The sequence below is a fragment of the Crinia signifera genome, chromosome 4 (genome assembly GCF_055691185.1).
Source record: "Crinia signifera chromosome 4, ASM5569118v1, whole genome shotgun sequence".
NCBI classification, from domain to species: Eukaryota; Metazoa; Chordata; class Amphibia; order Anura; family Myobatrachidae; genus Crinia; species Crinia signifera.
In genome coordinates, this window is record NC_139220.1 from 69,605,184 (window position 1) to 69,622,533 (window position 17,350).

At 40.1% G+C, this 17,350-nt stretch overlaps 1 protein-coding gene and 1 long non-coding RNA gene across 3 annotated transcripts in view; both read left to right on the plus strand.

The window, feature by feature from the left end:
* LOC146074088 (serine/threonine-protein kinase 32A-like) overlaps window positions 1-17,350 on the plus strand; it is a 496,785-nt gene that overhangs the window by 460,573 nt on the left and 18,862 nt on the right. The window lies entirely within an intron of this gene.
* Window positions 11,219-12,825, plus strand: LOC146072336 (uncharacterized). Of its 2 annotated transcripts, none has more exons than XR_014473068.1 (3): window positions 11,219-11,375; window positions 12,411-12,523; window positions 12,687-12,825. It is a non-coding gene; the product is annotated as an uncharacterized LOC146072336 (long non-coding RNA). The 2 variants fall into 2 exon arrangements; XR_014473069.1 differs by having other exon boundaries at window positions 12,411-12,527; window positions 12,687-12,817.

The window sequence follows — 17,350 nt, forward strand, 5'->3', positions numbered from 1 at the left end:
TGCATGGGAATAATCCCATACGTTTTTTCATGAAGTTTCTTTGTTGTTGTTGTTGTCTAGTGTCATCCTTCAATTTGCTTGGTGCTAACATATTTTTTAAGTTGGCTCTTTTGAAGACTACGGTTGGTTTTTTTGGTAAGTAAGGGCCCGAAATCGGATCTTTTAGTAACAGATGCCAATGTGAATCTAGGCATTTTCTGATTCTATGATGTTCCTGATTGAATTTAGTGATAAAAGGTTTCGCATCTTGTTCTATTCTTTTCTTGTTTTATCCTTTTTTCCTTTTGTGTACTTGGTGGAAGTTTCCCCAGTTACTAAATTAATGAAAGGAATTTTATATATTTTTTATATATTATGTATTAAAGTAATATTTTATACTTGTAGATTATTGTATTTCCCCTGATGAAGTCTCTGTGAGACGAAACGCATTGGGATTGGCTACAAGCGTTTTTATCCGACTATCCTGTGAAGAATAATAAACAAAAATATTGGAAAAGACCATCTGCATTACTTCACTTGATACGGAATTTGCAAACTTTGCATTTGGACTTTACTATAGGCGCCATACCACTATTGGGTAAAAACATTGGGCATTGTACGTTCCCTATCCCTCAGGGAACTTAGTGGTGAGGCTGCCATACATACAAATATCTATCACTTTGTAAAAATATTTTGTCAAATAGGCTCTAGCGCGAATTGGAATATTGGGGATACGTTTTTGGTGTGTGAGGGTTATTCCATTACGCAGCTATAATGCCATTATTTAAAGGTAGAGCGAATCGCTCACAAAAATATAAATGTATTTTTGATGAAGACACAGGAATGTTAGAACAAGATGGTGGGGAGGAGACAGACTACTATAATATTCTTAATAGTATGGAAAAACTTATGGTTAAAGAAATTAAATGTTGGTACGATATAGTTACCCTGGAGAAATATCTGGAGGTGGGGAGAGTCCCAAGAGGCTTACGCCTTAATAAAACACCTACTCTCACACCACAAAATGGAGACTTCTCTTCAAATTGGAATAAGATCTTAGATGAATGTGGTGCACAACTAGTCACAATCATAGTTAAAGAAAGAAAGAACTCACTATCCTGGAAGGACAAATCAATAGCCTAGAAGAGGCATTAAAGAAATTTGATAATAGTGAAGAATTACTTAGAGATGTAAAAGACCTCCAACAAAAATTGGACTCACTTGAGGACGAAATAATCCTAAGGAAACAAAAGAAATTCCTCAGGGACAAAAATGATTATGCAAGCGGTAGAATACATGATCGGGCTACCAACATCCCACAAAGATCTGAACAAAGACAAAGGAAATACAGCAACCAAAAAGATAACTATAGGGACAGAATGCCTAGGAGGTATGATAATGATGTTTTCACTCGAGCACAACAGCCGATATATAGAAACACCAGAGACAACTATAATTATAGTAGGAACCGTCAAAATAGGCGGTCCCCACAATACAGACGAAAATTATCCTCAACAGGGTATGATTCATCACCCAATAGGAACCATAAATCCAGGTACCAAAGATACCATAGATCACCATCTCCCTATCAAGTGCGACCCTCCACTTCTTCCTCTTTTTTAGGGGAAAGGAAGGACCGAAAAAAAGTAGATTTCCGGAACCTTCATGGGAAAGAATATCTCCTAAACCGTCTCGATTCACCACAGGGACAGAAAAGATATATAAGAGAAGAGGATGTCGAGGAGGAAGAAACATCTCCAAAAAAGAAAAGACCAAATCAAACACCAAAGGAAATATTGGATCAAACATCATCAATATTTCCCAGAAGACACTTTCTGAGCCAGAAGTAACACTCCTAAGCAAAGGGTTGAAGTTTGCTCCAAACCAACATTTGGACCAGTTTGACCTGTTTGTGGACCTCAACAAATATATACGAAATTTGACACTAAAAAGACATTTTTTAAAACATCCCACGTCCAATCTTGACCAATCTCGCAAGAAACCTTTAGTGGCTCCACCTTCCAGGTATTACCCTATCGAATCCAGAGGGAGCCATATTGAAATATTTTTTGAGTCAGTAAAAGAAGATTTTATGAGCATAAAACCATATAAATGCAATAGAAATAATTTGAATTCCCAAGAGCAACAAGCTCTGAAAAATCTTAAGAGAGATGAATCTATTATAATAAAATCGGCAGATAAGGGAGGAGCTGTCGTGATCCAAGACAGACCAAAGTATTTGGTAGAAGCATACAAACTCATCAATGATGAAGAAACATACACAAAATTGGATAAAGACCCAACTCTGGAATATAATGAACATCTATTGGCAATTCCAAACAAATAATCTGCAAAGAGGAATTTAAATACATCTATATAGCTAATCCAAAAGTCCCAATCTTCTACCATCTTCCAAAAGTCCACAAAAACAGAGAAGAACCACCTGGAAGACCCATTGTGGCAGGCATCAGCTCATTATCCTCCAATCTGTCTCACTTTCTGGATTTGAAATTACAAAAATATGTCAATCAACAAAAATCTCATCAAAAGGACTCAACCCAGCTACTACGCGAATTAAAGGATATACAATGGGAACCCACCCACAGATGGGTAACAATTGATGTACAGACCTTATACACTTGCATTCCCCACACAAATGGTCTAGAGGCTGTTAGGAAAACTCTAGAAGAGGATATGGAGATCTTGAAGGAAGAACAATCTTTCATTTTGGACGGAATCAAGTTCATACTTAACCACAATTACTTTGAATTCAACGGATGCTTTTATGTACAACGTTGCGGTACAGCAATGGGAACAAAATTCGCCCCTACATACGCCAATATATATATGAACGATTGGGAAAACGAATTCATATACTCTGATGAAGGTTTCAAATACAAGGAAATGGTCTATTATAAGCGTTACATCGACGACCTAATCCTCATATGGAATGGGAACGCAACAGAAGTGGAAAAACTGATTGAAAGAATACAGATAAACCAGTATAATTTAAAGTTCACATTCAAACAAAGTGAAAAAGAAATCGATTATTTGGATCTAGTTCTCACAGCAGAGCCTGATGGAAATATCTCCTCGCAAACTTTCTTCAAACCTACGGATGCAAATGGGTATATACCTATTAACAGCTGCCATCTTCAAAGATGGAAAACGTCTGTCCCATACTCCCAATTTGTACGAGTACGGAAAAACTGCAGCACATTGGAGAAGTACTGGGACCAGTCAAACACACTGAAGAATAAATTTCTAGAAAAAGGTTACGAAACAACTGAGATAGAATCAGACCAAAGAAAAGCCTCACTGATACCTAGAGACCCACTTCTAATTGAAAAAACTAAACCTACCTCTTCACAGTTCTCCAATGCGAAACCTTTTATCACTAAATTCAATCAGGAACATCATAGAATCAGAAAATGCCTAGATTCACATTGGCATCTGTTACTAAAAGATCCGATTTTGGGCCCTTACTTACCAAAAAAAACAACCGTAGTCTTCAAAAGAGCCAATAACTTAAAAAATATGTTAGCTCCAAGCAAATTGAAGGATGACACTAGACAACAACAACAAAGAAACTTCATGGAAAAACGTATGGGATTATTCCCATGCAATAGATGCATATGTTGCAGACATATCGAACGGAAGACATATGAATGGCTCAAAACCAACTTCCCCAGATTACCTAGAATCAAGGATATTGTCACATGCGAATCCACCTATATTGTGTACATGTTGAAGTGCAGCTGCAACCTCATATATATAGGAAAAACTAAGAGAGTCCTCAAGTTGCGAATCCAAGAACATTTGAAAAACATAAAGAACAAAGTCCTCAACCACAGTGTACCACGACATTTTTTGAAGAAACACAACTCTGACCCAAGCCAAATGACTTTTACAGCTTTGGAACATATTAAAATTGACAACAGAGGAGGTGATAGGGATCTAACCCTAGCAAGAAGAGAATCCTATTGGATTTTTCACCTAAACGCCCAGATACCCAACGGGTTAAATGAAAACATAGAGATGACACCATTTCTGTGAACATATATTATAACTTGGGATCCACTTATCATACTAATAGAAAGTATATTTCACAATAGCCTAAACTTATCAAAGACCAGAATTAAATCCACCATGCTGGACACATAGGAGAGAAATCGGAACATACAATAATAATCTCTCATGAATTTGTATAAACGGCTAATGAAGAAAATTAATAGAAAATAGAAGAAAGAAATATACCCACACAGAGGATCTAACTATCAAAAATAACCTCAGATGCCCCTATCACAAATCGATATGACCACCGTTATGGAAAAATGGACATTGTAAGAATAATAGATATGCATATTGGCTTACAAAATATCCAATATCACAAATATCTAATACCATAAATAAGAATAGAAAACAAAAATATAAATGGAATAGATAATAGGTATTGGGATTGAAACAAGGGGTTGAATAAGAATGTGCATAGATATGTTGTTGCAAACGCAAAGGTAATCCCAAGAATATTTATTGGGTTAATGGGCAAATATTACTAAAATGAAATGTGTATCTTTTAAAAAATCAATCATTAAAAAAATGGGAAATATATCTTCATAATAATTATTAATATGAATATCATACATATATTTTCTGAATATTGTTGGGATAAAAACCATAAACATAATATGGGTGGATATATTATAAAAACCTATATCTAGGTTACTGGGAATATTGATAAATTGTAAAAATCGCACTTATAATGTAAATAGACTGCATGAATTGCCTTTTTTCCATGTTTTTCCATGTTTTTCTTATATCCTCTTACATCACCTGATTCACATGTACTTATAATTATTGGATCCACATTTACAACTGATCCTGACTAAACGTAAAAAAACGTACTAATTAACACATAGAATACCTTAACAAAACTGTCCCACTATGAAACGCAAGCCTCTAACAAAGTGAAACGCAAACAGGAAGTTAATAACATTAAATAACCTCTAAATATGGCACCTGAATGGAACGCAACTTACAGCCAGATTCACGCTGGCCAGGAACTAGTAAAAATAAAATGGCGTCCATTTGGAACGCATTTCCGGCTGGGCGTGGAACGCAAGCCGGAAATAAACAACTTTAAGAGTCCAGGACACGCCGAGCAAACGGCGCATACCTGGATATAGGGATCTATAAAAGCTAGTAAGAATCGTGAAGGGGCATCCTATCCCACTGCCACCAATGATTAATACATGTTATAAACTAACATTTAAATAGAATGGAAACTAATCTAAACTCGCTATTATCGGACTACAAAAGGAAGAGTTGCATCATGGGTAGAAATAAAGTACTATGGGAAAAACCACAATTAGAGAATTAAACTGCCTCCTATCAGTCCAAATCTAAGAATAATCGTTTCCTATGATATATATTGTCATAAGGTATATAGAACCTATACCCTATATAGGATTATTAACATACATAATAAGATAAATAGAGACTAAAAACTCCACCAATAATCTATGGGAGGAAGTGATGTCATTCAGGTACTCCTATAAATAGAGATTAGATCTGGGCAGCAGTCATTCTGCTAGCCTCTCTGAAGCACACAGGAGTCTCTTTGGAGGTAAGAACCAGGAGTGGTAACTCTGACATAGATTGTAATAATTATATTATGGTAACCAATGATATTGGAAAACCATAAAAATAAATATATATATATATATATATATATATATATATATATATATATATATAAAGAAATAATAATATTGAAAAATTATATACTTTAAAATTATATATTTTATATATTTTTTAGATTTATATATTTTTATTTTGGATGAAGATTCACCATCCTCGTTTTTAGGTAAGACACTATAAACAAATATATGGATTGGATATATGATAAAAGGGGTCTATTAATAACACCCAGTTTTTTCAAATAATATATTACCAGGAAAATCAATTTTAGCATGATTTAAAGGAGGCTGACAGGATTTCCAATACCTGCAACTTCATAGGTACGTTAAAAATTACTAACCTATCTGCACCCTATAGTAATGGGTTTAGAAAAAATTAATTACATTGAAACTGTTTCAATATTAATAGGTAAGGATTACCCACTCCAATATAAAAAAAAAGGGGTCGACAGAAATTAAGATCTGTTCCATTCTAGGTATGTTAACCTGCTCTCACTTACTGCACTAAAATCACTTTTAATAAAATAATATTGTAATTATAGTATATTGTAATTACAGGTCACATTAATCGGTTTTATACTAACCTACCAGCAGGATATTAATTTATACTCCTATTCTGGGTACGTTATTTTACCAATTAAGTAATATAAAATATTTTTCACTAAACCACACTTAGTAATACCCTGTTCCTCTATAGGTCTAAGATATCATGTCTGACATAATTAACCAATTCCGGATAATACCTGTTTAATGAAGACAGTATTCTACATTTGTCACAAAAATCACGACCACAAGGTATACAAATAAATTTATTAATCAATAATAATTAAAAATAGAAACACTACGAATAAAGTCACAACACAATATATTTTTCCCTTTCTTTTCACTTTTTCATAAAGGAAATTCACTAAATTCACCACCTCATCTCCACCATCTTGTTCTATTCTTTTCTTGTTTTATCCTTTTTTCCTTTTGTGTACTTGGTGGAAGTTTCCCCGGTTACTAAATTAATGAAAGGAATTTTATATATTTTTTATATATTATGTATTAAAGTAATATATTATACTTGTAGATTATTGTATTTCCCCTGATGAAGTCTCTGTGAGACGAAACGCGTTGGTATTGGCTACAAGCGTTTTTATCCGACTGTGAAGAATAATAAACAAAAATATTGGAAAAGACCATCTGTATTACTTCACTTGATACGGAATTTGCAAACTTTGCATTTGGACTTTACTATAGGCGCCATACCACTATTGGGTAAAAAAATAAATATATATATATATATAAATATAAATATAACAAGAATTGGGTTTTGTAACCCTAAAAATTACACATGCATATATGCTTCACAGAAATGAAAAAAAAAGGGGGGGGGGGTGCAATAATGGTGATATATGTCGCGGTCTCCAATAATTAATTGCAATTCTCCAATAAATCAATATTCACAGGATATAATGTAGTAGCACTTATTAGAATGGATTCACTTAATAAGGGCGAATGTATATTGTGAGGAATTTCCGTAGGTGATATAGAATCACAGAAGTTGCTAAAAGCACAATAGAACAGTTCCAGTAGATACAATTGTAACTGGTAAGCCGGAAAGAGTTACTTTAGCCAATTAGCATGTAGCAGACACGCAATAGGAGTAAAGGCTTGTTTCCAAAAAGCTGGCTTATTTAGCACATGAATAAAAATCAATATGGTCTCTCACATTCGCAAGTCTCCCTTATATTTCAAACACAGTGGTTTTTGAGATCTTACCCTGTGTGTAGTATAGCCGTGCGGCTGCAGGGTTTAATCGGCTGAAGTCCTCAGCAATTAGCGGCTCCGGAATGAGGGCAGTATAGAATAACTGGTGTCCTTTGTTGTGCGGCAAGTGCCGCGAGCAGTGCTGTGCCTCTATCCGTCACTCAGGAGACACTGGGTTTTTGTCGGCAGGAGTCCTGTGCAGAAGCCGGGGGCAGAGAAGTAGAAACGCCGCACAGTCTGTATCTCTGTGAGGTCAGCCGGTTAGCACGCTGTATAAAGTGGAGAGTTTGGAGACCCGACAGGTGATAGGTAGTGACGTCAACGCGTTTCGTTTCCGCTCAGACTGGAAACTTTTTCAAGACAGGTCATGAACAACACAACACTTTTGTTGGTAAGCTGCTCAATCAGAGGTGTGTCACTCAGGTGCCAAAAGGGAGGGGTAATTCTGTCTAGGAAAAAAAAAAAACATGTTGTATCCCAATTGCACACTGAGTGAGAAAATAACTACATAATAATCAGATAATACAGAGATCTTGGTTGCATATATCTGCAGATATAGGGTTAAGCCCCCAGGCCGTACGTCAAGGCATCTCTGTCACTGGGGGTCCCTAATACTGGGTATGGATCTGGGGTGTGGGCCCCCAACATGCCAACACAGGCTGAGTACTCCAGGGCAGCACAAAAATGAAAATTAGTAGGGGTTAATAAGAAGCACATAAGTGCTATGTAGGGAAGTGAAGGTGTGATTAAAATACAAAATATATACAATGTGATAGGAAAAAATAAGTATTAATAAAGTGTTAGGGTGTGCTAACCTGGAGCAGACCAGCCCTACCAACCACAGGGGGCACCACACTCCCAAACCCATCCCATTAACAGTAACATATATGTCTGGGCTTAATAGCCCAGTGTAAGGCCACATGATAATGGCGTATAACATCTGAGAGCCAGCTTACCTGGAGATACTGGGTAAGTAAATTACCTGGCTTCTCCAATGGCACTCAGGTGTCAGCAATCCCTCCTAATGCTGACCCATCTATGCCTCTCTCAACTGCACAACACTTTTGTTGGTAAGCTGCTCAATCAGAGGTGTGTCACTCAGGTGCCAAAACGGAGGGGTAATTCTGTCTAGGAAAAAGGTCTTGAACAACAAAGGTTGCCAGTTATTCTATACTGCCCTCATTCCAGAGCCGCTAATTGCTGAGGACTTCAGCCGATTAAACCCTGCAGCCGCACGGCTATACCACACACACAGGGTAAGATCTCAAAAACCACTATGTTTGAAATATAATGGAGACTTGCGAATGTGAGAGACCATATTGATTTTTATTCATGTGCTAAACAAGCCAGCTTTTTGGAAACAAGCCTTTACTCCTATTGCGTGTCTGCTACATGCTAATTGGCTAAAGTAACTCTTTCCGGCTTACCAGTTGCAATGGTATCTACTGGAACTGTTCTATTGTGCTATTAGCACCTTCTGTGATTCTATATCACCTACGGAAATTCCTCACAATATACATCCGCCCTTATTAAGTGAATCCATTTTAACAAGTGCTACTACATTATCCTGTGAATATTGATTTATTGGAGAATTGCAATTAATTATTGGAGACCGCGACATATATGACCCCTTTTTTTCATTTCTGTGAAGCATATATCCAAGTGTAATTTTAGGGTTACAAAACCCAATTCTTGTAATATTTATATATATTTTTTATTCTACTTATAAATGTGTTTTATACATAAAAATTTGATATTCTAAAAGCAATGTGTCAAGCGGTCATTACTCATGAAATTATATCCACTCAGCAGCACTAAGTGTTATCATTTGAAATAGTGGGTGACATTTATTACAGATCGATGTTGGGTTTTTGGCGATTTTTATCGCAAAAACTGCAGTTTTTTCATTTTTTTCCCAAATCGACTACTTAATGGGTGGCGATTTGCGACATAAATCGCACTTTTTGCCGCTAATTCGCACTTTCTGAAGTGGCGATTTACAACATCGCATCCAGATGTTTTCCCATTGAAAAAGATACAAATCGCTAATTTAATGGCTGCCGCATTTGGAAATCGGCAGCAAAATGCGATTCCCCCCCCCCCCCCCCCCAAAAAAATAGACCAAGTACAGGGTGGCGATTTGCTTAAAATCGCCAACGTTTCAGCGTAGAAACGGTTAAATCTCTCACAGGTGACCCACATAGCACTTACTAACTCCCCTACAAATATCCCCACATGATTATGGACACCTGTGAGGCTGTTTGAGATGGACATTTTGCACAGTGGACTGGAGGTGCTAGTGTGTGAGCTGAGGCATTTGGAGGAGCTACGCAGGAGGGATGATGCTGCTCACAAGATCCAGGTACCCCGACCACTCCGTGCTTCTCGTCGGTACCGTGCTAGGGTGTACCTGGACTCCCTCTCTGATCAACAGGTGGTGGACATGTTTAGGTTGAACCTACAGAACCTGTTGAACTTATATGAGCAGGGAAGAGATGATTTGGACCCTTGTGGGGGGGCCAACTATGCAGTGTCTGGGCTGCAGAAATTAATGTGCGCCCTCCACTTGTTTGCCACAGGCTCCACTCAGTCTGTGAGCTCATGGGCCTTGGTCACAAGCCACTTTCTCTAAACATTTTTCTCAAGTGTTAAATGCATTAAAGAAGCTGTGGCGCACATATATCACATTCCCACATTGTGAGTCCGAGTAGCAGGACCTGAAGGTGGCATTCTATCGGCTCTCAGCATTTCCAAATGTGCTGGGAGCCATAGACTGCACCCACATTGGGATTCGGGCCCCGCACGTTAGGGAGCATGTCTATGTGAATCGCAGGGGCAGACATTCCCTCAATGTGCAGGTGGTCTGCGATGCCAACCTCAGAATTCTCAGTGTGGTTGCAGGCTATCCCGGGAACTGCCATGATGCCTATATCCTGCGGCACTCAGCTCTCTGGGACCGTTTCCACAACCACACCATGCCAGAGGGCTGGCTACTTGGTAAGTCACTTACCACTGTTTACATCTGGGGTAGCCAACCCTAGTCCTCGAGAGCTACCAACAGTGCATGTTTTGCAGGTCTCCTCACAGAATCACAAGTGAGCTAATTAGCTCAATCTGTGGATATTTTAAAATGTGTCAGTGATTAATGAATGCAGCTGTGCAGCAGCTAGGTTGTCTGGAAAATGTGAACTGTTGGTAGCTCTCGAGGGCTAGGGTTGGCTACCACTGGTTTACATGATGTTTGCTTACCTATGTCTTTCCCTTTAACATCCATGTGTGTAACCTTATATTCAAGAGTCATTTCTGTTGTAATTGTTTATACCAGGCCAAACAATATGTGCAAATTTCCCACATGATATGTGACCACACAAATCCCTTTACATGTTAGGTTACTCAGGATATGGGTGTCATTCGTGGCTCATGACACCTCTGCGGAACCCACAAAGCCCTGCACAGCACGACTACAATGCTGCACATATTGCTACCCGCAATGTAGTGGAACGCACCTTTGGGGCGCTGAAAAGCCGATTTCGGTGTTTGGACTGGTCAGCAGGTACACTGCTATACCACCCTGCCAAAGTGGTTTTGGTTGTCCAGGCTTGATCCATGCTGCATAACATAGCTTTGGGTCAACCAAATTATGTAGATGTGGCCACTGCAGCAGTCGTGCAGGAAGCTCAAACTACTGATGTTGTAGTGCGAAGTACACGGTGGGGGGATGTGGTTCGTACACAGATGATCCTGCAGCATTTCACAGGTAATTTTTGTGTGTACAATGCATAGTAAAGGGGAACCTGTAACACACATACATTGTTAACATTACATTTTTCCCTGTCCATGTTAATTGCCCAGAAGCAGACCAACAATAATGGCCAACACCTGCAAGCTAGCCCACCACAGCATACTTTATGCCTGGCAACATGATAACACCTATAACAATGTCAAGTAAGTACTGTAGTTTTCTGTGTGTAAAAATGTTGGCAAATACAAATTACCATAGCCTTAATGGATGGAGGTGACATGGATCATTGATCTGAGGTGGTTGCAATGTAGCAAAACAAATGGCGCCTACATACAGTATGCAATTCCTAATGCTTATCCCCTTCAACTGTGACTATTTCCTTAAAATTCCATGACAAATAAGCACACACAACCCAAAGTCCCGTGGCTGCCAAAATGTCACTAGTTGACAATACATAATAGAACAGTGTGGGTAATCATTTGGAAAGAATGACAACAAGTTTGCTGGATGCAAATAATTTTTACTTGCTGAAACATTTAGCCATAGCCCATAGGCCATACCATATTAAAATTTTTCATGAACATTCACTGCATGAGTGAAGGAAAAAAAGAAAGAACATGATACACATGTAAATGCAAAGAACATTATTCATTTTTGAATACTGGCCGGGTATTAGCACCCTTACCACTAGTGGCACCACCACCCCTAGTACGGACACTACGCCGTGGGGCAGTAGTGGGGTACCAACTCATGGGTGTGGAGGACACACTACTAATTTGGGTAGATGTGGTTTGGTGCTGACCTAACAAAGTAGTTCCACTGAGGCTGAGTTGCATTTGTAGGGACATCAACGCAGTTGTTTGGCCATTAATAGCTTGGGTCTGTTCAACCATATTGGCATTTAGTGCTCTAAAATTAGTAGTTTGGCCCTGAATGGCTTGGCCAATTTCTGCTAAGCGTGTGTCTAATATTGAGATATTCGTCTCATTTGCAGAGCTATGTTACGCACATTCCCCTTAACGGTTTCTAGTTGGGTGGTGTGCACCTCCATAAAAGCTAGTTGTTTCCCCTTGAAAAGATGGATGGATTGCGCCAACTCCTCCGCACTAGTGGGGGTGTTGGTGGCTGCAATGAATGGGGGCTGCTCCCTATGTTGTAGTGCGGCCATAGGGGGCCGCACTACAACATAGGCAGCGTATAGGGGGCCTCATTGACTGGGTGTGCTTGGTTTTGTGCAGGTTCCAACGATGGCACCGTCTCAAGGATGATTTCACTCATGTCGTCCATATTTCTCATGGGATCCGTAGGTTCAGGCATCGGTTGTGAAGGGCCTACAAATGAGAAAAGAGTGGTAAGTATGCTATGCAGATTGGTGTATAGTGGGTCATGTTACCTTAGTTGGAATGGTTAGGTGTTGCTCATGCATTATGCATTGGCACAGGCTACTGTGGTGGGGACAGCCATGTGTGAAATGTGAAATGTGTTTGTGTAACACTATGATATCTCACCTGCAGACTGGACAGTGTGAACAATCGGATGTGGCTGATGTTGCTCAACAGCAGGCTGGGACTCCAGAGATGGAGCTGTTTGAAAGAAGAAGACATTTTCCATAATGTTCATTTGCACCTAACTGTCACTTTTTCAAATATGCTGATAAAAAATTTAACAAAATCAAACTTTTTTACTCTGATATGATTACATAAGGAATGTGAAGACTTTAAACTGAAGTGGTTATTTCAGTATTATGACTGTGAACGATATTTTTAATCCACTTGCAAATCACAGGAAAGACCAGCAGATTACACATGTAAAAGTGACTGTAAAGTGCATTTCCAACTACCCAGAGGATTGATATGGATTAACAATCAAGTACACTGCAGCCCTACAGTGATTAGGACAGCACACATTAATTGGATCTGTGGAACTACATAACCCAGCAAAATGCAGAGTCCATTATTTAACATTGCAAGCAAGCAAAATGTTATTTTGCTGGGATATGTAGTTCCACACACAGCAATCTTTTGGACACCTAAAGCATACCACCATAATAGCATGCGCACATGACATAGCAAAAAGTGTAGTTGACATGTGTGGACACTTACCAGTTGGCGGTGGAGTGGGGGGCCTGTCTGTGTCGGCAATGTGGATGCCGGGAAACACCTCCGGTGGGATGATTCGGCGTAGCAGCCTCTCATAGGCCTTAAAGCGGACTTCCTGCCTAGGGCCACCTTCTGTGCGACAGGCCTCTTTCTTCTCCAGGGCAAGCTTGGCTTTGAGGAGGCACTTGATGTCATTGTATCGTTTTTTAACGTTCTGCACACTCCTCTTGTGTGTGCTAACTGCATTTACCACGGAGGTGATATTGTCCCACATCCCCCTCTTTCTTGCCACACTTGTGCGGTGATGGTGAGGACCAAGTAGGCGGTCATACAGGTGCAAGAGTGCACGCACCAGGGCCATATTCTCCTCATAAGAGAACCTGACTTTCCTCCCACTAGCTGTACAAGCTGCATCATCCTGATCCTCCTCCTCCTCCACATTTTCAGCCTCACCCTCTTCCTCCTCCTCCTGTCCTGCTTCTTCCCCCAGCACCTCCAAGTCTGCTTCATCTGCCTCCTGCACAGGCCAGTCCACCTCTGAGAAATCCCCCTCTGGCAGCTCCTCCTCTGTGTGCCTGGCACTCTGTTCCTCCTGTGAGGACACCTGGCTTGTGCCTGCTTCCTCCTCATCCTCCATAGCCACCTGCTCTGCTTCCACCATGTGGCCTCTCCCTGGCGCAGCTCTTGCTGGGAGCATGCTGGCTCTCCCTGTCCTGCCTCTGGCAGTGCTGCCTCTCACTCCCAGTGGTTGGGGTATTTGGGCCCAAGCTGGCTGTCCCTCTGCCTCCTCTGCACCTTATCACTGCTCCTCTCCTCTCCATCTCAAACGCCTTACTCCCTTTCAAAGGGTAAAATGGCGTCTGCGCCCCTTTATATAGGGGGTGTGATGCGTATTGCAAGGGACTAAGGTGGGCCAATAGGTTAGCATGTTGTATGGGCTGATCAGGTGTATTGGTGTAAATCGCATTCCGGTTGGCCGCTAATACGCACATGACCTAACCCGGAAATCGCACTTTTATGGCGTATTACATCGACTCAATTCGCACCTTATCGCCATCTATCGCACTTTTCAGGCGGCTTTGCGGCAGCCATTCAATACGCGATTTCTGGAAAAAAATGCGATTTTAAAAAATGGCGATACACGGCGATTTGAGTTAAAATCGCATTTTCTGAAAAACGGTCAACACAATAAATCTCGCCCAGTATCTGAAAATGTGTAATCCTCTGCACTTCTGTGTTGTGACAATAATTGATTTTAAAAATCACAAATTTATAAACCTATTTGCAATACAGGCAGTACAGACGGTGTCATGGTTAGCATTACTGTCTCACAGCACTGAGGTCATGGGTGCGATTCCCACCATGGCCTTAACTGTGCAGAGTTTGTAAACTCTCCCCGTACTTGTGTGGGTTTCCTCCGGGTGCTTCGGTTTCCTCCTACAATCCAAAAATATACTGGTAGGCTAATTGGCTCCCAACAAATTAACCCTAGAATCAGGGCCGGCGCTACCTGCTCAGCACATCGCTTCCTCCCCTCGTTCAATACTGCAGTGTAGCTCCAGGCTGCTGGCTGCTGCAGCCTGTGCCTGTCAAAGTACTGTATATGACAGGCAGCGGCACCAGCAGTAGGCTTAGCCCACCACAGCAGCTAGACAGAAGCTCCCCACAGCAGCGGGATGGAAGCTCCCCACCCAGTCCTGCTGAGTGACGCTGCGCGTCTCCTGTCCGGTGGACCTTGTTGGGTCACAGTGCCGGATGTCCTTTGGATCCCCTGCCCCTGTTAAGCAGCATACGTAATATAATGATGCTCTCGCTATGCACATATGCCTGCAGGGGGAAGTGCCAACCGCCAGTTTTTAATGAAGCAGGATGACTCAGAGGCTGGGGACACACTGCGGGAGTCAGAATTCCTTCTCAAATGGACAAAACCATGTTCACTGCAGGATAGGCAGATGTAAATTGTGCATAGAGAATTAGATTTGGGTGAGTTATTTTGTTTCTGTGGAGGGAAAATATTGACTGCTTTATTTCTACACTGCAATATAGATCTCACTTTGAAGAAAAACCCCACCCAAAACTAATTATATCTGCACATGTTGGGGGAAATTTACTAAAGGAAATTTGTAAAAAAAAACAGGTGTATTTGTATCCAGAAATACACTTATTTTTGACATTTACTATCCCGAAAATACGGCAATTCGTATTCGTATTGATGTGCTATCAATACAAATACGAATTGCCGTATTTTCGGGATAGTAAATGTCAAAAATAAGTGTATTTCTGGATACAAATACACCTATTTTTTACAAATTTCCTTTAGTAAATTTCCCCCGTTATATCTGCCCCACCTGCAGTGAACATGGTTTTGTCCATTTGAGAAGGATTTTGTCAGAAAGAGTGAACTAGAATAAGGCCCTATGTGTAGACGGCAATACTGTGGGCATTAGGTGTAACCTGCATTACTCTGAAAATTATGAATAAGTGGCATTACTGTCAGCATTATGTGTAAAAGGCACTACTTCTATTAGCATTTTATATAAGGGGCCCTACTGTGTGACGTGATGTGTAAAAAGGGTACAAATGCCTGACGTAACATAAATAATGGACTCTACTGTGTTTCGTAATGGGAATAAGGGAAACTGATGTGTGGTATCATTTGAATCAGTGGCACTACATGCGGTGTACTGTGAATAAGATTGTGCTACTGTGTGGTGTTATTTGAGAACACATTCCTTGTAAGAGCATAATTCCTTTTTTTGTGGCGCATGCCTCTAATGTGCGCTCTTTTAAAAGATATGGGAGGGCGCAAATGTAGTGTTTGCAGGTAGGCGCCAAACACCCTAGCACCGGCCCTGCCTAGAATGTCTGTGTGTGCATGTACGTGTGGTAGGGAGTATAGATTGTAAGCTCCACTGGGGCAGGGACTGATTATTTATTTATTTATTTATTTATTAACAGTTTCTTATAAAGAGCATACATATTCCACTTTACAGAGAATATTTGAACATTCACATCAGTCCCTGCCCCAGTAGAGCTTACAATCTATATTCCCTACCACATATATACGCAGACACAGACATTCTAGGGTTCATTTTTTTGTTGGGAGCCAATTAACCTACTAGTATATTTTTGTGGGAGGAAACCGGAGTACCTGGAGTAAACCCACGCAAGCACGGGGAGAATTTACAAACTCTGCACAGTTAGAGCCATGGTGGGAATCTAACCTCAGTGCTGTGAGGCAGTAATGCTAACCATTACACCATCCGTACTGCCTGACTGATTTGAATGTTCAAATATTCTCTGTAAAGCGATGTGGAATATATGTGCGCTATATAAGAAACTGTTATTAAATAAATAAATAATACTACAACTTCTGTATTCCGGTCCTTTCATGGGGTATTTGGGGCAATTTAGTACATAGTAACATAGTAATTTAGGTTGAAAAAAGACGTTAGTCCATCGAGTTCAACCTATCTAATTGTCTATTTGACTAGCAAATAACTATATCATTCCCTTTGTGTCCATAAATGCATCCAGTTTTATATTAAACTCATTTACTGTGTTTGCTGTTACCACATTTTTCGTTAGTTCCAGTACTTAACCGCTCTCACGGTGAAGAAACCTCTTTTCAATTCCGTATGGAATTTTGTCTCTTTAATTCTTGTGCAGGCCCACATGTCCTAAGTACATCCTTGTTACTGAATAAGTCATCTCCAAGCTCCTTGTGATTTCCCCTCTTGTATTTCATAAGGAGCTTGGAGATGACTTATTCAGTAACAAGGATGTACTTAGGACACGTGTACATGTGATCCTATGCTCCCCCTTATTGATTATTCCAGTCCCATATTTATTTATTTACAGGTTCTTATATAGCACAGCAGATTCCGTTGCACTTTACAAATGTTGACAACACTGAAAGAACAAACTGGATAAAAAATACATACTTGAAGGAAGAAGGGCCCTGCTGCAAGCTTACGATCTATAGGGAAATAGGAGGGGAAAATGAGGACAGGCACCAGTAATACTGTAGCATAGTAGTCCCACCAAGTTGCAAGTCCAGAATGAAAGCTATATAATAC